This window comes from Leptonychotes weddellii, chromosome 12, assembly GCF_054177405.1.
Source record: "Leptonychotes weddellii isolate Sample4059 chromosome 12, ASM5417740v2, whole genome shotgun sequence".
Taxonomy (NCBI): domain Eukaryota; kingdom Metazoa; phylum Chordata; class Mammalia; order Carnivora; family Phocidae; genus Leptonychotes; species Leptonychotes weddellii.
Genome location: NC_138380.1, coordinates 25,629,784 through 25,649,376, shown reverse-complemented (window position 1 = coordinate 25,649,376; position 19,593 = coordinate 25,629,784). Strand labels below are relative to the sequence as shown.

The window sequence follows — 19,593 nt, the reverse complement described above, 5'->3', positions numbered from 1 at the left end:
TTTAAAGATTTTATTTATTTACTTATTTGAGAGAGAGTAGAGCAGGAGGAGAGGGACAAGCAGACTCTGCACCGAGGGCAGAGCCCAACACACGGCTCGATCCCACAACTCTGAGATCCATGACCTGAGACAAAATCAAGAGTCAGAGGCTTAACCAACTGAGCCACCCAGGCACCCCACTTCCTTTTCCATATTTTTTTTTTAAGATTTTATTTATTTAGGGCGCCTGGGTGGCTCAGTTGGCTGGGCGACTGCCTTCGGCTCAGGTCATGATCCTGGAGTCCCAGGATCGAGTCACGCGTCGGGCTCCCTGCTTGGCAGGGAGTCTGCTTCTCCCTCTGACCCTCCCCGCTCTCATGCTCCCTCCCTCTCATTCTCTCTCAAATAAATAAATAAAATCTTTAAAAAAAAAGATTATATTTATTTATTCATGAGACATACACACACACACAGAAGGAGAGAGAGAATGAGAGGCAGAGGCAGAGGGAGAAGCAGACTCCCCGCTGAGCAGGGAGCCTAATGTGGGGCTCGATCCCTGGACCCTGGGATCATGACCTGAGCCACCCAGGTGCCCTTCCTTTTCCATTTTAAAGATAATGTGTTAACTCAGAGCAACACAAAAAAACCTCATCCATTTCTGGAAATTCATCTATAGCTATCACTTTTTTTCTTTTCTTATCTGCTCCTTTAAAAAACATTAAATTTTTGTTCTTTATTTCCTCTCTTTTTCCACAATATCCTCATTTCACTTTACTCAGTATCTTGTACATGCCTTGCTTTCTCTTTTTCCCCAACATAGTTTCAAGGAACCCTGGAACCTGTTCTTCAGTTTCAGGAGGAAGGGTGCTTGTTTTTCTAAAAGCCCGGAATAGAGAAATTAAAAATGCCTTTAATATAATGCCACACTTGAATATCCCCTGTGCCTACACATAAACCTTGTTCTTGTGGGTCCCTTAAGCCCACCTGAGGCCTTACACCAGTTGAGCTGTTTATAAAGATTCATTTGGTTGGGCATAAAGAAATCTCCTGTGGTATTGAAAACACATCCCTCAGAGAATAAAGGACCAAGCTGTTGGGCATAATGAAAATCAAGTATTAAACATAAGCCATACTGGCACTCCATACACCTGGAACAACAGCCTGATGCTTTGGAGAGACAATGGCAGAAAACGAATCTCATGTGTATTCCAGATGGTTCTGAAGGATCACAGACAAAAAGCGTTCGTCCCCACCCCCTTTTCAGAGCAACTCCAATTAAAATTTCCTCCCACTCTCCACTCAGTACTAAAAGTTAATAAACCTCAAGGATGTGACAGGTTATCCTTGTCCCCCTGACTTACGTGTGAATGTGAAGTCATCTTGCAGGAAGAAATGACAAACACCCAAACTCTAAGATTACACTGACTTCTTCTTTGTGGATGTAATGACCAACAGAATACATAGATTTCACACTGAGATGAATGCAGATGAGAGTTGGAAATGATCTGAGCTCCACAGTGCTGGAGAGGCTGGGCAGGAGAGAGAAATCCCCAGCTTGAAAGGGGGGCAGCAGTGGACAGCGCAGCCACATTTCTGCAGATACAGAAAGAACACACTTCCACCATTCACAACTGCTTTTAAAAGAGCAAATATTTTCTATTCATTCTAAAGAAAATTATGTTTGTGAGACTAGAAAATTGTGTGGATGCAAATTCTCCAACCTGGTAATTATCTCTGATCCATTTCAATAAGCAAAGGTTTGGGGGAATTATTCACATATGAATCATTTTCACTGTTTTTTATTTGCAGAATAGATTGGAACCGTATGAATAAGAGACCTTCAACTCCTATTAACATTTTTGCATGCAATTGAGGCTCTCCAGAAATTAAAAGACAAACACTGGTATATCAATAAAAGAAAACATTATTTTATTTCACCTTGGGCTCAGCCACCCACTGCCTATCTTCTCTCCATCCCTGGAAATTTTTCTTTTGAGCTGACCCAGCTAGAATATAGACAGGTGGTGAGGAGGTGGGAGTGGGCATTGCAGCTGAAGGGAGCTGCTTGAGCAAAGGTGAAACTTCATGGAGAGGGGAAAAAAGAGACTCCTTTAGCTGGATTGAAGCGTTCTTGTGGGGAAGTGGTTGCTTGTAGAGGAGGACGCTGTTTGTGGATGGATTTAAATGTCAGGATAATTGGAAGCTACAGAGGCCGGTGGGGTGAGTAAGAGGGCGTGCATGCGCGCGTGAATGTGTCTGTGTGTAGGGGATGAGTGCCAGCCAAGGTCTTAGGCTAACAAGGGACAGCCAGTAAGTGCCAGTAAGTAGAGCACCACAGTGAAAACCGAAGGACTGGTGTCAGACCAACCACAACTAAAATATTGGTTCAGCTACTCCCTAACTCTACCACTTTGGGCAATTTACTTACCTTGTCTAAGTCAAAAATTACCTACTTTCTAAAATGGGGATGATATTGGGCGCCTGGGTGGCTCAGTTGGTTAAGCGACTGCCTTCGGCTCAGGTCATGATCCTGGAGTCCCGGGATCGAGTCCCGCATCGGGCTCCCTGCTCGGCGGGGCGTCTGCTACTCCCTCTCCTGCTCCTCCCTCTTGTGATCTCTCTCTCTCTCACTCTCTCTCTCAAATAAATAAATAAAATCTTAAAAATAAATAAATAAATAAATAAATAAAATGGGGATGATATTACCAAGTCCTAATTCATGGGTTTACTGACAGAATTTAAAAAAAAATCATCTGTATGGGGGCGCCTGGGTGGCTCAGTCAGTTAAGGATCCACTCAGGTCATGACACTGAGCCCCATATGGGGCTCTGTGCTGAGTGTGGGGCCTGCTTAAGATTCTCTTTCTCCATCCACTATTGCACATGTCTATGACAGAAAGAACCCAATTATCAGCAATTATATAAAGCAACTGTTTTCATTTTGAATAGCCTTAAAAAATACACCTTTCTTGGAATAAGCTATTACAAATTCCTTATTTAAAATGTCCTTAGGGTAAAGTGAATTTTATCACTTTAAATTACAAAGAATAAACATAGGTGAACTTCAACTTAAGTGTCTCTGTGAATTTTCTGTGGGAAAAAAAAAATTGGCCCAAGTCTAGAAAAAAGAGCTAACTCACAAGTTAAAGGCAAGTCTGTGCAGAGAGTATACAGTAATGGCTGCATCAGCCGGGAATCACCTCCCTCAGGGAGGAGCAGGGTAGCTACAGATTGTAGCAGATGGGGATTATGTTTTCTTTGTTTGGCTTTATGCGTCTGAGGCACAAGAACACGATGGAACACAATTGCAGAATTAGGCAATTTCATACCCACCTAGTGCCTCCAGTTTTCTTTTTATTGAAGGAATGAGGAAACTCAAAGGAACAGCCATGCTCATTTTCTAAATAAGCTACTTAAAAGTCAAGACTTATGTTACTTATTTTAGTGGGTGGTTGTGTGAGGCAAAAGAAAACTTAGTGACATAAGGATGGGATAACTCAGGTCAGATCCCACTCCTTACTTATTAGGAAGAGACAGACTGTGTACTACCTCATTCATAAGAAATGGAGAGGATTTGAATTAGATGATCCAAAAATTTCCTCCAGGTCTCAAATTCTGACACATTAACCACATTTTACATAGCAATGTCTCCTAACTCCTCCAAACCAGTTATGATTTTTCCCTCCATTAAAAACCTGTAGGATTTTCCTCTTTTTTAGAACACTTGCTATGTTCCACCTTGGATTCTATAGTTAAGGCATGTGTCTACCTCTTTATTCCCCTCTAATTAACTATACTATCCTTTAAGGCAGGAGATTTTTTTTTATTCATATTTGATTAATCCAAAAATGTACAGAAAGAATTATACACCACCACCAAGTGGGATTTATTCCAAATGCCCAAGGCTGGTTCAACATTCAAAAATCAATTAGTTTAACCCACCATATCAGTAGCATAAAGAAGAAAGGTCATATGAGCATATCAACTGATGCAGAAAGAGCATCAACTTTCTGCTTTAGAGAGAAAGCAGAAACACTCATTAGTGATAAAAACTCTCAGCAAACTAGGAATGCAGGAGAACTTCCTCAACTTGATAAATAACATTTATATATGTTAACTAAGTGGAATTAAAATAAAAACTTAAAAAAATAACACTCACAAAAAATCTACAGCTAACATCAAGTTTATGGTGAGTTACTAGATGTCTTCCTCCTAAGATTGGGAACAAGACAAAGATGTTTTCTCTTACCACTCATATTCAACATTGTCCTAGAAATCCTAGCTAATGCACTAAGACACGAAAAAGAAATAAAAATATATACAGATTTGAAAAGAAGAAGTAAAACTATTTTTAGTGATAGATGACATGATTGTTTATAGAGAAATCCCCAGAGACTCTACAAAGAACTTCTGGAACTAATAAGTTATAATAGCAAGTTCATAGGATATTAAGTCAATGTGAAAAAGGAAAATTTTTTTTTATGTGCCAGTAATGAACATCTGTAATCTAAAAATGTCTCTTAATACTATTTGCAATAACACCAAAAACTTACATACTCTGGTATAAATCTAGCATAATATATACAGAATATATATGTGGAAAACTATAAAGCATCAATGAAAAAAATTAAAGAAATCTAAAGAAATGAAGAGATAGTGTGTGCCCATGGAATGGAAATCAGTAAGTGTTTGCCAAGGATTCAAGGTGAGAGGGGCTGAACAGATGAGGCATAGATTTTGGGGGGGTGGTGAAATAATCTGCATGGCACAACAATGGTGGATATATGATACTATGTATTTGCCAAAACCCATGGAACGTTATAGCACAAGGAGTAAACTTTAATATGTGCAAATTTTTAAAAAGTTACTTAGATCTTAGAATCCCAGGAAGGGGAAGGCAGGCAGACTGGGATACGAAGATCTAACTGCATTACAAATATATAAAACAACCTCACTGAAAGGAATGGGATAAAAGCTGCTGACCTAAGTGATGTTGGAAGTAAGTGGTCAGTGTAAAATAAAATCAACTGTACATAAGCACTATATTCTAGCTGATGAAGTTTTTTCCCCCATAAATGTACAGGTTACCAACTCAGAAACCATTATACATGAACAAATAAGTAAATGGATAATGGATGGTAGGAACCAGATTTCTCATGGTTTGAGTGGGAGATTACAAATAAGAAAGAAAGAAGACCTAGAATGATCCCTGTGCTACTTGACTCAAGTTTGAGACATCAGTACAAACTCATGTTTAGCTTCCTATAGATACAGACAGAAATATTTGTAAGTATGTATATATAAGCCAGGTATTATACACACCTATAAATCTTTGTTCTGACAGCTCCAAGGGCCTGGAATCAATGACAGCCCAGTAGCAAAGAGCATACCTAGTGCCCGATTCTTGAGTTCTGTCTTTTTTTTTTAAAGATTTTTTTATTTATTTTACAGAGAAAGAGAGCACGAGGAAGAGGGAGAGAGAATCTGGAGCAGACTCTGCACTGAGCGTGGAGCCCATTGTGGGGCTCAATCCCACAACCCTGAGATCATGACGAGCTGAAACCAAGAGTCAGACAACTAACTGACTAAGCCACCAAGGTGCCCCCCAAATCTTGATTTCTAATATCATTCTCCAATAAAAGAACCAAGGGCCCTTGGAAAAATGGTATGAAATTTACAAGATGAGCCTGGAACATCTTGCAGTGCCAGCATGTAAGGAAACATTCAAACACACACACACACACACACACTGACAATGATGGGGTTATGTTAAAGGGACATGGGAGCCAACTGAAAAAGCTCCCAACTGCCAAAACTGGAACAACTGGAGCAAAAAAAGTAAGTAAACTAGTATTGTATTATAACCCAAAATATAAAGTGAACATCCATGAGTCTATACTGATTTACATAAATGATTAAATAAATAAATGAATGGAAAAAAGGCAAATCTCCCATGCAGAAGAATTCCGAATAATTTATATAGATGTTCTGCCTTCAGGGAGGTGGAACTTCCCACCTGAGGTTGAAACCAGTCATATTAGTGGCATAAATCCACTCAGTTTTATAGCTTTCTCCAGCACCATGTTAGCAACCTATGTACAGTAAGAGAGAAAGCGGGTACATGAATTGATCCAAGACTGAAGCTCGAGGTAAGGGTGCAATAAAATCAAAAGATTAGGATGCTGAAAATACTGGTGAACAAGTGGCTGACATTATGCACTGTGAAGTGTAGGCTAACTAGGGAAGGAGGCAAGACTATGGAGTGGCAACACCCTAGATGAAATAGGATAGAGAAATGTAGTGAAGACAGGTTAGCAATGGAGTTGATGAATGCCTTGAAAGATGACAATTGCTTTGTGTAAGAGAAAAATTGACCACGGAGACCTGCATTTTGAGTGTGGCACAGGATTCAGGGATGAGAAGACAGCAGGATTGAATGGTCTTAAGTCTTAGATTTTAAGCAGGCTCATCGGAAGCCCTTAAGGGTGTCAGCAACTGTACTCTCCCTAACCAAGCAGAGTGCCTCAGATGTTTAATGTCGCAAATGAAAGGGTAGTAAGAAACTACTTGGCTGCTTTTGAAAGGCCGAAATTGGAGATTGCCTATTTTTTTATCCACCTCTGAGAAGCTGGTTATTTCTCAAAAGCACTGGCAGTGTCCTTCATTGACTATGAGTCTCAGTCTTTTTTTTCCCAGCTTTATTGAAGTATGATTGACAAAATTGTATACATTTGGATTGTACAATGTGATGTTTTGATAAGCATATACATTGTAAAATGATTACCATAATCAAGCTAAATTGACATATCCATCACCTCCTATAGTTACCCTTTTTTGTGTATGGTGAGAATACTTGAGATCTACTCTCTTTGAAAATTTCAAATATATAATACATTATGATTAACTATAATCATCATGTTTTAAGTTGTCTCCAGAATGTATTCATCTTATAATTGAAAGTTTGTACCCTTTGACCAACATTCCTCCTTTTTCCCCACCCCCTTGCCTCAAGTAACCACCATTCTCTTCTCTGCTACTATGACTTCAACTTTTTTCTTCAGATTCCACATATAAATAATACCATTCAGTATTTGTCTTTCTGTGTCTGGCTTATTTCACTCAGCATACTGTCCTCTAGTTTCATCCATGTTGTTACAAATAAAAGGATTTCCTTCTTTTGGGGGGACTGAATAATATTCCATTTATATATATGTTCATCTGCTGATGGACACAGATAAATACATTCATCTGCTGATGGACACTTAGGTTGTTTCTATATTTTGGCTATTGTCAATAATGTTGCAATGAACATGGGAGTGCAGATATCTCTTTGAGATAGTAATTTCATTTCCTTTGGATATACACCCAGAAGTGTAAAGCAGACGTGATAACCACTACACTATGGAACCTCCGCGTTTACACCCAGAAGTGAAACTGCTGGATCATTAGTTCTATTAATTCTATTTTTTTTTTTTTAAAGATTTTATTCATTTATTTGAGACAGAGAGAATGAGAGACAGCATGAGAGGGAGGAGGGTCAGAGGGAGAAGCAGACTCCCCGCCGAGCAGGGAGCCCGATGCGGGACTCGATCCCGGGACTCCAGGATCATGACCTGAGCCGAAGGCAGTCGCTTAACCAACTGAGCCACCCAGGCGCCCTCTATTAATTCTATTTTTAATAGAATTATTAAATCACCTCCATACTGGCTATACCAATTTAAATTGCCATCAGTATTGCATAAGGGTTTCCTTTTCTCCACATCCTTTCAGCAATTATCTTTTTTGAGTCTTTCACTTTCAAGAGTAAGGTGCATACAGGCCCCAAAGAAGACATAGGCTGATGTAGCAAAGTCAGGAAATTGTATCCCCTGAAGAAATCAGTAGTACCCACCTAAATGCAATTCAAGCTGTATCTTCTAAAACATTCTCAGTCTATTCCACTATAGTCCTGGTTCATTTGCTACTTTGGAATCTGAGCTTCTTTGAGGTGAGCTTCATACAGGTTCTGTGCTGGATGGATGGGTGGATAGATGGATGGATGGATGGGTGGATGGATGGATTGGTGGGTGGGTGGATAAACATGGATAAATGTTACCTGTGCTTTAAGGACCCTCTCGAATACTATCTCTTCACTGAGGATCTCCCTGATTTCCTCAAATGAAAAGCAACCTCTCATTTACCTGTAAAACTTATGGAAAAATCTTTTGTCTTACTTATTCACAAGAGTGATTATCTCCATCCTCTTATAGGCACTCAATAATATGTATTGAATTAAACAGGCCTTTGATTATACTATCACAGAATAGGTCACAGTATACATTCAATTATAGTTTATTCTATAAATAAGTATTAAGCTGAAATTTCTATGAAGGCAAAACTCATATTTTGCCCTAATTTTTATTTCTTTTGCATTCTTTCCACAGTAGTAGATGTTCAACTAATATATGTAGAATAAAGGTATTAAGAATAACATACTTGTGGCGCCTGGGTAGCTCAGTCAGTTAAGTGTCTTGATCTCAGCTCAGGCCTCAATCTCAGGGTCGTGAGTTCAAGCCCCACGTTGGGATCCACACTGGGTGTAGAGCCTACATTAAAAAAAAAAAAAAAATAGAATGACACACTTGTCCAACTTTTCTCCAAGAGATTCAGATCAATGTCCTATAATATTCCTCTAGAATTTCCTGGTATCATTTAAGGGTCTGATACCAGCCACTTATAAATTTGGAAGAAATATCTCTGAGGACTTCAGGCTATAGAAGTGACCACCATTAAGTCAGACCTAAGCAGATTTGAGAGTTCATCAGTAAGAGAAGTGTGCACTGAAAGACGGTTTGAGATAATTGCTGATCATGAGGAAGACTAGTTAAGGAGCATAGTCCAAAGCAGAAGTCAATGAAGACTAGACTCACAATAGGGGAGTTTCAGATAACTAATTTTTCAACCACAACCACCAATTCCAAATGCCAATAATGAGGAACTAAATGAAGGTTTATAAAGAAAGCATGACCCAGCAAGAAAGCCAAAAGCCCTTTTCATATTTATGCTAGAGCTTTCTGTCCCTTAGCCTATACTGGACTATTTTAATTGAACTGACTCTATTGACATTCATTAATTAGATAGCAAGACTAATGCTACACAGTGTATTATTACTCTTGACTACACCTCTTCAAGGTTTCTTGATTTTGTTACCTGCCCATTGCAGCACCCCACCATGATGATATATTGCTGCTTCCTCTGCTCTAGATCCAAGGTTGAATGCCACCAGGTGACCTCCAATGCTATTGTCCAAGTGGGTTCTTGGCAGCAGTCAATCAAGGAACAGAAAACAAGAAACCTGGTGAAAGAACTGCAGAACTCATGAGAGACTGGTGCTTAGTGAAGGAGAGGTAGAAGCAAGAGACTCCAACAGAACCCAAGAGAATAGCAAACCCCAAAGCCATGAAAATATGCAGAAAGCAAGACTGACAGGAATTGGAATATGCTGGAAACTGGAAACATACAGGCATATAGAGAGAGCTAGCAGCACCAAAAAGAAGGTTGACAGGAAGAACGTGTTGACCCTGACTTGATTTCTCATTAACTCAGGAGAGCATCAGTCCTAAATAAAGACTGGCTAAGTGGACTGTGGCAAAAGATTGCAGATCACCCCTGGTTTGGGAGGAAGGTTAGAGGCAAGAGTCCTGCCCTCTGGCACAGTCAGTCCTTGGAAACTTAGGCAAGACCAACAAGTGGTCAGCAGCAGCAAAAAGCTGGAAGTTCTACTGAAAATGAGACTCCAAAAATTAGGCAAAGGGGAGCACCTGGCTGGCTCAGTCAGTACAGCATGTGACTCTTGATCTCAGGGTCATGAATTTGAGCCCCACTTTGGACGTGGAGCCTACTTAAAAAAATAGACAAAGGACATAAGCAGACAATGCACTGATGACAAAAATATATCAGTGGTTAATGAACATGTAAAAACTATTCAAGCTCATTATCAATAAAAGGATATTAAAATGTTTTTTACTCTGTCATTTTAGTTCCAACCTTTATGAGGATGGTACTTGATGCTAGATAGGGTGCTGGTGAGAGTATGAGGGGAAACATCTCTGAAAAGCAGTTCAGTTACCTTATATATGTACATAGAATATAGAATAAATTCATTCACTCATTAATTACACAGTTTTTATTGTATGCCCTGTGATAGGTATTAAAATCAGCACTAATCAGGGCGCCTGGGTGGCTTAGTCGTTAAGCGTCTGCCTTCGGCTCAGGTCATGATCCCAGGGTCCTGATTGTTAAATCAGAACAAACAGCATAGGCAAAAGCCCTGAGGTGGGAAGGACTTGCTGTGTTATCAGGTTTCTCTTCACATTGAAGAAGCCAAGAAAATACCCGTGTGGGAATTGTGGAGTAAATGAGAGAGGATGTGGCAAAAGATTTAGGCATGATTATTCCACCTTTGACTTGGTGGAGAAATTTGTTAAGAATGACCAAAAAGGGGCACCTAGGTGGCTAAATGGACTGTGGCAAAACATTGCAGATTGCCCCTGGTTTGGGTTCTTAAGCATCTGCCTTCCACTCAGGTCAAGGTCCCAGGGTCCTGGGATTGAGTCCCACATCGGGCTCCCTGCTCGGCAGGAAGCCTGTTTCTCCCTCTCCCACTCCCCCTCTTGTGTTCCCTCTCTCACTGTGTCTCTGTCAAATAAATAAATAAAATCTTAAAAAAAAAAAAAGAATGACCAAAAAAAATTGTTTTGAGACTTCCAGAATATCTATATATCTATGTCCATATATTTATATCAATATCTATATTGGGATGAAAATGTTCTAAAGTTAGATTTTAGTAATGATTGCACAACCCTGTGGATTTACTTTAAAAAATTAGGCTGTACACTTTAAATGGGTGTTTTGTTTGATATATAAATATATATCAGCTTTTAAACAGCTTCAATAAAGCTGTTTAAAAAATTACTTTATGCTTTTACTGATCTTTCTCATGTTTTAAATTTATGGAAAGGAAATGATTTTAAGACAAGTTACACAGACGCTCAAATCCATGAAGATCATGTCCAAACTTCAGGGTAATGCTGGGTTGTAGGTCTTATGCAAAATAAAGATTTGTTTTCTCTCCCTTATACTGTAGTAACTCGTTACAATTTGAGGATGAACAGCTCCCCAAGCTAACACTATAGTCAATTTACTGTCCTAATTCGCTATATATTTACAACCAGTTTATCTTGGAAAGTTCATCAATGAGCAAAGTTACATCACCCAATGCTATATATTATAGAATAACCTGACGTTTTGAGAGGGGAAGTTGTTTGTTGTGTGTGTGTGGGGGGGGTGTTGTTTGTTTTGTTTTATGGTTGAGATGAGTATTTGGTTACAACTACTTTGAAATTTCTCCAGGCTAAACTCATTGCAGCTCTGCCCTATTACAGAAAAAAATCAGATTTCAATGATTCATTGTAGATAAGAGTAAAGTCGAAATTACATCCTACAGGAATCTTGGTCTTGTATAAAGCTATCCCTCAGACCTCCTCTATGCCATTGTAGTGTAGCAATCTATTCCAGTCACATAACCTAATCTGATTCCTTAATTTTCATAATGGGATTTTATTTTATTTTATTTTATTATTATTTTTTTAAGATTTTATTTATTTATTTGACAAGAGAGACACAGCGAAAGAAGGAACACAAGCAGCAGGGGTGGGAGAAGGAGAAGCAGGCTTCCCGCAGAGCAGGGAGCCCGATGCGGGGCTCCATCCCAGGACCCTGGGATCATGACCTGAGCCGAAGGCAGACACTTAACCACTGAACCACCCAGGCGCCCCCATAATGGGGTTTTAATTCAATCCTCCAGCTCTATTGATATTTAAAACATTGCTTATTGATTTAGTTAGCAATATATATTACAGGTTATGTTACCTTAATTCACTGATGCTCAAAATTTTTTCAATCTCCATTAGGGGAGACTCAACATTCATGAAAAAGTACCTGAAATACAGTCTAACTATACCCGTAGAATCTCTATTTTTAGGAAAAACAACAACAAGAACAACAAACTAAATTCCTGAGTCAAACTGCTAGGCCCTTCAGTGGATGTTCTGTTAAGTTTTACTTCCACATCTCGCCAATGGCCCAGGCTGAGCAAAGCAGTAGAATACAATTTTTAAGGGACTGTACTGTAAGGGACTCTTTGAGGATGAAATTCACTGCAACCACTCAGTGTCCTCTCTAGGTAGACCTACTGTGGAAATCTCTACCTTGTCTCACTCCTAGTGTAGTTTTACTTCTTTGCAGCAAATCTTTGTATAGGTAGTCAGTTACACCACTGATCATTTCTCCCTGTTCATGTTTGCTTTTCTAAAGCATGAAATATAACTTGTGTCTCAGTGCCAGTAAGCCAACAAGGTCTGCCAACACAGTTTCATGTCCTAAACCCAGTCCAGGCTTGATTTTATCTTTCCTGCCTTCATTTTCTCATCTGTTAACTTTAAACTTTATTTTCTTATTGTATTCATATATTTTGGTGATCTATTTTAAGTTCCTCCTGAAACAAAAAAAAATATCATTTTTAATGCTCTTACAGAAACTTTTCTTAGAATGTTTCTTTCTTAAAACTCTGAAGGTATTTCAGATAGCCAAGTAGGGGGAAAAAACTGTATTTCATCACAGGGGTCCTCCCTTATATGCCACTCTTCAACCTACTCTACCAGCCTGCATAGAATGTAGCTGTGGAGGAAGAATGAAAGGATCTTTTGTAACTCATTTTTGAGGACTTTTTAACGAGCCTTGGATCTATAATCTGGGGAAGCTCAGGAGGATGAGTGGAGTAAACATCTAAACACCAATCTCTGAAAGACCAATGCAGTATTTCTGGCCAGGATTCTTTGTTCTGAGATATTAGCACCAGGACCCATGGCTGTGCTGGTGTTAGGCATCCAGTGGCAAATGGTGCCTATGACATCATCCTAAGCAAGATCATGACTATTCCTTGCCTCTCTTTGTTTCTGAGTTCAGTTCAAAGCTCTGGGATCCAAACTGTTAGCAACTCAGTTGTAAGCCCAACAATTTCCATTCAACAAATTCCTTTTCTTTTCAGATATACGATCCAGTTTTATGGGTTGTCCTTGGAAATCCTAATTAGTACACAGGGCCACTCATTTTCTTAAGGAGAGAGGCCCCACTCTCTGATTCAAAAGTAAATATTATGATGATGATATCTGGCAAGTGGTCACAATCTTGAGAATATGCTCTGACAAAGGAGGGAAAAATAAAGAAAAGACAGAATTTATTTTCTGTCAGAAGATGCTAAAAGATACAAATGCCATATTACCTCTTCATTTTTTAAGATGCTTTTAGCTCCAAATAACAGAAATCACAGGTCAAAATGACTTCAGCAATGGAAGATCTTAGGCAGATTCAAGCATTATGGAACCTGAAGCTTCTACCATTTTTGAAGCTCTCTTCATGCAAAAGAATGTAAAATTACAAATTTAATACTGCTAGGCCATTCTCCAGGTCTTAGAAAGTCCTATGCAAGAGAAATACCTTGATTTTTAAGCTTTATGCTAAATCTACCTCCAAAAATGATTTCTACCTCCCCTCACTAGAAGTCTAGAAGTAAATTTGCAATAGGTAATTAATTCAGAAGCTTGATGAAATCATTAGGGTGTAGGTTCCTTGCAGATTTATACTCTTCAGCACGTTCTTTTCAAGTTATCTTGCTTCTTTTTTTTTTTTTAAAGATTTTATTTTTATTTATTTGAGAGAGAGAGAACACCTGAGAGGGGATAGGGTCAGAGGATGAAGCAGACTCCCTGCCGAGCAGGAAGCCCGATGCGGGACTCGATCCAGGGACTCCAGGATCATGACCTGAGCCGAAGGCAGTCGCTTAACCAACTGAGCCACCCAGGCGCCCCTCAAGTTATCTTGCTTCTTATTACAAGGTGGCTGCTAAAGTGTTCTAGGCAACAAATAAAAACACTAAAATATTTAGAAGAAGAACACTGGCCATTCCAATAAGGCAAGGAAAAAGAAATAAAAGGCAAAAGGACAGGAATGAAAGAAGCAAAACTATTTTTATTTGCAGATTATGAATGTTTACTCAGAAAACTCAGTGGAATCTACTAATCAACTACAACAGTTAATGAATTTAGCAAGGTCGCAGGATATGAGGTGAATGTACAAAACTCAGAAGTAAACAAGTAAAAAGTTAAATTTAGAAATAATTCAATAGGACCAAAAAAAATGAAATATTTGAGAATAAATTCAACAAAATATGTAAAACCTCTATACTGAGAACTGTGAAACATTTCTCACAGAAATTAGATACTGTCTAAATAAAGAGATAAACCATATTCATGGATTGTGGAATACTCAATGTTGTTAATGTCAATTCTCATTAAATTGATTTATAGACTGAGTATAGTTCCAACCATAATTCCAGCAGGATTTTGTAAATGACAAGGTGATTCTCAAATGTGTATAAAAATCCAAACTGTCTATAGTAAAAACAGTCTTTAAAAAGTAATAATAAATACTTACTCTAAAGCTACAGTAATCAAGATAGTATACTATTAGAATAAAGATAGTCTTTAAATCAATGGAATAGCATACAACTCCAGCTATAGACCCTCAATTATATGGTTATCTTATTCTCAACAAAGGCACCAAAGAAATCCAATGAGAAAAAGAAAGGTTTTTGACAAATAGTTCTGGGAAAAGTGGATATGCATATGGAAAAGAAGTGATCCTCAATCCCTACTTCATATTATACTCCAAAATTAACTCAAGATGGATTCTAGACCTCATCATAAAAGTTAAAACCATAATACTTTTATAGAAAAGCAGAAGAAAACATCTGTAACTTTGAGGTAAGAATACATTTCTTAGGGAAGATAATAAAAGAAAAAAACTGGGGGGCACCTGGGTGGCTCAGTTGGTTAAGCATCTGCCTTCAGCTCAAGTCATGATCCCAGGGTCCTGGAATTGAGTCCTGCATTGGGCTCCTTGCTCACTGGGGAGCCTGCTTCTCCCTTTCCCTCTGCCTGCCACTCCCCTCTCTCTGTCAAATAAATAAATAAAATCTTTTTAAAATACTTAAAAAGAAAAGAAAAAATGTTGATAATTTAAGTTTCATCAGAATTAAAAACTGCTTATCAAAAGTCACCATTAAGAAAACATATGGGGGCACCTGGGTGGCTCAGTCGTTAAGCGTCTGCCTTCGGCTCAGGTCATGATCCCAGGGTCCTGGGATGGAGCCCCGCATCTGGCTCCCTGATCAGGGGGAAGCCTGCTTCTTCCTCTCCCACTCCCCCTGCTTGTCGCTGTCTCTCTCTTTGTCAAATAAATAAATAAAATCTTAAAAAACAAAAAAAAGAAAGAAAATAGATATGGAAGTTACAGACTGGGAGAAACATTTGCAAAATGTATTTCTGGTAAAAGACTTTATCTAGGATATATAAATAACTCCTACAACTTAATGATATAAAGATGAGCAACCCAATTACACAAATAGATAAAACGTTTCAATAAACATTTCATAAAAAAGAATGAATAGCTAACAGGTACATGAAAAAGTGCCCAACATCATTAGTCATCAGGAAATGAGATACCAGTATATGCGCACCACAATGCCAAATGTGGAGTATCTGGGGCTTGCATTTATTTTTTGTGGAGTGTAAAATGTTACAACCACCTTGGAAAACTTTTCATAAAATTAAAACACACTTTCTCTTTGACCCAATAATCCCACTTCTAGGTGGTTACTCAAGAGAAATAAAAACATGTTTCTACAAAAAGACCTGTATAAAATGTTTACAGCAACTTTACTCAAAATACTCAAAAACTGGAAGAATCCCAGATGTCCACTAATAGAAGAATGCAAACAGTGGTGTATTCATACAATGCAATATTACTACACAATTAAAAAAGGAAGAAATCGTTGACACACGCAACAATGTGGATAAATCTCAAAAACCCTATGCTGACTGAAAAGAGTCCTACACAAAAGAGTACATAGTACATGATTTTATTTATATGAAATTCTAGAATAGGCAACATTAATCTATGATAGAAAAAACAGTATGTGCTTCTTGGGGGAAGAGATGAGGATTGACTTAGAAGGAGAATAAGGGAACTTTCTGGAGCGAGAACAATGTTCTGTATGTTGGTGGGAATTTGAGTTACACAGTGTATGTGTTTATCACTTAAGATTTTTACATTTCACTTGTAAATTTTATTTCAAAAGAAAAAAACTATAAACATATAGTGAACTCTAGTTAATATTATACATGCTGAAGTATCTAGTGAGAAGGGTATTAGCATTTGTAATTTACTTTGAAGTGCATTAAGAAATAAGATGGATCAATGGAGTTATAGATGAACAGATATGTGATAAACCAAATATAGTAAAATATTAATAGTAGAATCTTTACTGTAAAAATCTTTCATCTTTGCTAATTGTTTTTTCACAATAAAAAGCTGGAAAAGCCCCCGGAAGAAAAAGGATTGTTTTGTTCTTCTGAATCTCTTTTTATGAGTAATGAAAGCTTCCCCCAAATAATTCTCAGAATAATTTCCCTCATTTCTTTTTTTTTTTTTAAAGATTTTATTTATTTATTCATGAGAGACAGAGAGAGAGAGAGAGGCAGAAGGAGAAGCAGGCTCCCAAGTAACAGGAAGCCCTATGCGGAACTCGATCCCAGGACCCTGAGATCATGACCTGAGCCGAAGGCAGACGCTTAACCATCTGAGCCACCCAGGCACCCTCCCTCGTTTCTCATAGACAGAAACAATCAGATGTTCACCCTCAGGGGTGTGTTGTAGCTGCTCACAATGGCTTGCAAGAGTCAATTGTTAAATTTTCAGTTATTTTGTGAGCCAGTTGATGTCACATTGGTAGCTTAAATCAGCCACAGTGGGAGTATTTACACCAGGGAAATTGTTGAATGTTACAAATTTTTTTTTAAGATTTTACTTATTTGAGAGAGAGAGCATGAGTGGGGGAGGGGGGAGAGAGAGAGAGGGAGAAGCAGACTCCCCACTGAGCAGAGAGCCCAACATGGGGCTCTCTCCCAGGATGGAGATCATGACCTGAGCCAAAGGCAGCTGCTTAACTGACTAAGCCACCCAGGCGCTCTTGGACATTTTTTTTTTTTGAGAGCCAATTGTTAAATATTACCACTGCTCACTCTCAACAAACCCCTGACAAGAAAGAAAAACCCACAATGATAGGCATAAATAAAGGAAAATATACCTAAGTTACAAGTCAGACTCTGATTTCACAAGTCAGAATGTGAACACCTGAACCAAATCAAGTCTCTTTCAGCGTGGAAGAAAGGAAAATGACTAATGATAGGCTAGTCTGCCACACACATATACTGATTCATAGTTCAGAAGAGCATACAGTACACTTTTGGTTCAAAAGAATATACAGTAGGGGCACCTGGGTGGCCTAGTCGGTTAAGCGTCTGCCTTCGGCTCAGGTCATGATCTCAGGGTCCTGGTATCGAGCCCCACATCGGGCTCCCTGCTCAGCAGGGAGTGTGCTTCTCCTTCTGCCGCTCATCCTGCTTGTGTGCTCTCTCTCGCTCACTCTCTCTCTCTCGCACAAATAAATAAATAAAATCTTAAAAAAAAAAAAGTATATACCGTAGTCTCCCCCTTATCTTCAGGGGATACGTTCCAAGACCCTCAGTGGATGCCCAAAACTACAGATAGTACCAAACCCCATATATACTATGTTTTTTCCTATATATACACACCTGTGATAAAGTTTAATTTATAAATGAGGCACAATAAGTGATTAATAACAACTAACTAGTAAAATAAAACAGTTATAACAACAGACTATAATAAAAGTTATGTGAATATTCTCTCTTCCTCTCTAACTGTCTCTAAATAACTTATTGGGCTGTACTCACCCTTCTTGTGGTGACGCGACATGATAAAACGCCTACGTGATGAGATGAAGTGAGGAGAATGACGTAGCATCTTGAGGTAAGGTTAGGCCACTATTGACTTTCTGCAGATTCGTCAGAAGGAGGATCATCCGCTTCCCAGCTGCCTTTGACAAAACTGCGGATAGTGAAACTGCAGGTGGGGCGGGCGGTTGTAGGTAAAATCTCTCCTTCCCCGACCCCCACTTTCCCACCCTTCCAGCTGCCGGTTCTCAGGTAAGTTACCACTTTTTCTTTCTTTCTTTCTTTCTTTCTTTCTTTCTTTCTTTCTTTCTTTCTTTCTTTCTTTCTTTTCTTTTTTCTTTCTTTCTTTTCTTTTCTTTCTTTTTTCTTTCTTTCTTTTCTTTTCTTTTTCTTTCTTTTCTTTTCTTTCTTTTTTCTTTCTTTTCTTTTCTTTCTTTTCTTTTCTTTCTTTCTTTCCTTTTCTTTCTTTTCTTTCTTTCTTTCCTTTTCTTTCTTTCTTTCTCTTTCTTTCTTCTTTCTTTCCTTTCTTCCTTCCTTCCTTTCTTCTTTCTTCCTTTCTTTCTTTCTCTTTCTTCCTTTCTTTCTCTTTCTTCCTTTCTTTCTTTCTCTTTCTTCCTTTCTTTTTCTTTCTTTCTTTCCTCTTTCTTTCTTCTTTCTTTGTTTCTTTCTTTCTTTCCTCTCTCTTTCTTTCTTCCTTCCTTCCTTCCTTTTCTTAAGATTTTATTTATTTGACAGAGAGAGACACAGTGAGAGAGGGAACACAAGCAGAGGGAGCGGGAGAGGGAGAAGCTTCCCAGGAATATTATGTTCATGTACAAGTAGAAGACATTTATTTTTCTCTCACAATAATAACTGTAAAACTTTGGTTTGGTTTGGTTTTATTTAGTTGGTTAAAAACTCTCTTGAAGGGGCACCTGGCTGGCTAAGTCAGAGGAGCTTGTGACTCTTGATCTTGGGGTCCTGAGTTTGACCCCCATGTTTGGTATAGAGATTGCTTAAATAAAACTTAAAACATAACTATCTTGGGGTGCCTGAGTGGCTCAGTCAGTTGAGCGTCTGCCTTCGGCTTGGGTCATGATCCCAGGGTCCTGGGATCTGGTCCCAGGTTGGGCTCCCTCCTCAGCAGGGAGCCTGCTTCTCCCTCTCCCTCTGCCTGCCACTCCCCCTTTTTGTGCTCTCTCTCTCAAATAAAAAAATAAAATCTTTAAAAAAAAAACTATGTTGAAGACAACTCTTTTATTTATTTATTTATTCCTTTGAGAGAGAGAGCACAAGCAGGGGGAGAGGCTGAGGGAGAGGGAGAAGCAGATTCCCCACTGAGCTGGGAGCCAGACATGAGTCTGGATCCAGGACCTGGAGATCATGACCTGAGCCGAAGGCAGACGCTTAACCATCTGAGCCACCCGGGGCCCCTGAAGATAATTCTACCCACATTCTATATTTAAGGCCTTGACTTTCCCTCTGATTTAGATGTATCCTAGAGGTTCCGAAATGTAGTCGTTTTTCTTTTTTTTTTTTTAAAGATTTTATTTATTTATTTGAGAGAGAGAGAATGAGAGACAGAGAGCATGAGAGGGAAGAGGGCAGAGGGAGAAGCAGACCCCCTGCTGAGCAGGGAGCCCGATGTGGGACTCCATCCCGGACTCCAGGATCATGACCTGAGCCGAAGGCAGTCGCTTAACCAACTGAGCCACCCAGGCTCC

The 19,593-nt window shown here is 38.9% G+C and overlaps 1 long non-coding RNA gene across 2 annotated transcripts; it reads right to left on the bottom strand.

Moving 5' to 3' along the window:
• Positions 1-531: 531 nt before the first annotated feature.
• On the bottom strand, positions 532-17,933 carry LOC145716399 (uncharacterized). Of its 2 annotated transcripts, none has more exons than XR_014139033.1 (3): positions 17,891-17,933; positions 8,454-8,563; positions 532-1,572 (listed from the first exon to the last, which is right to left on the bottom strand). It is a non-coding gene; the product is annotated as an uncharacterized LOC145716399 (long non-coding RNA). The 2 variants fall into 2 exon arrangements; XR_014139034.1 differs by lacking the exon at positions 17,891-17,933 and adding an exon at positions 14,892-15,025.
• Positions 17,934-19,593: the final 1,660 nt, after the last annotated feature.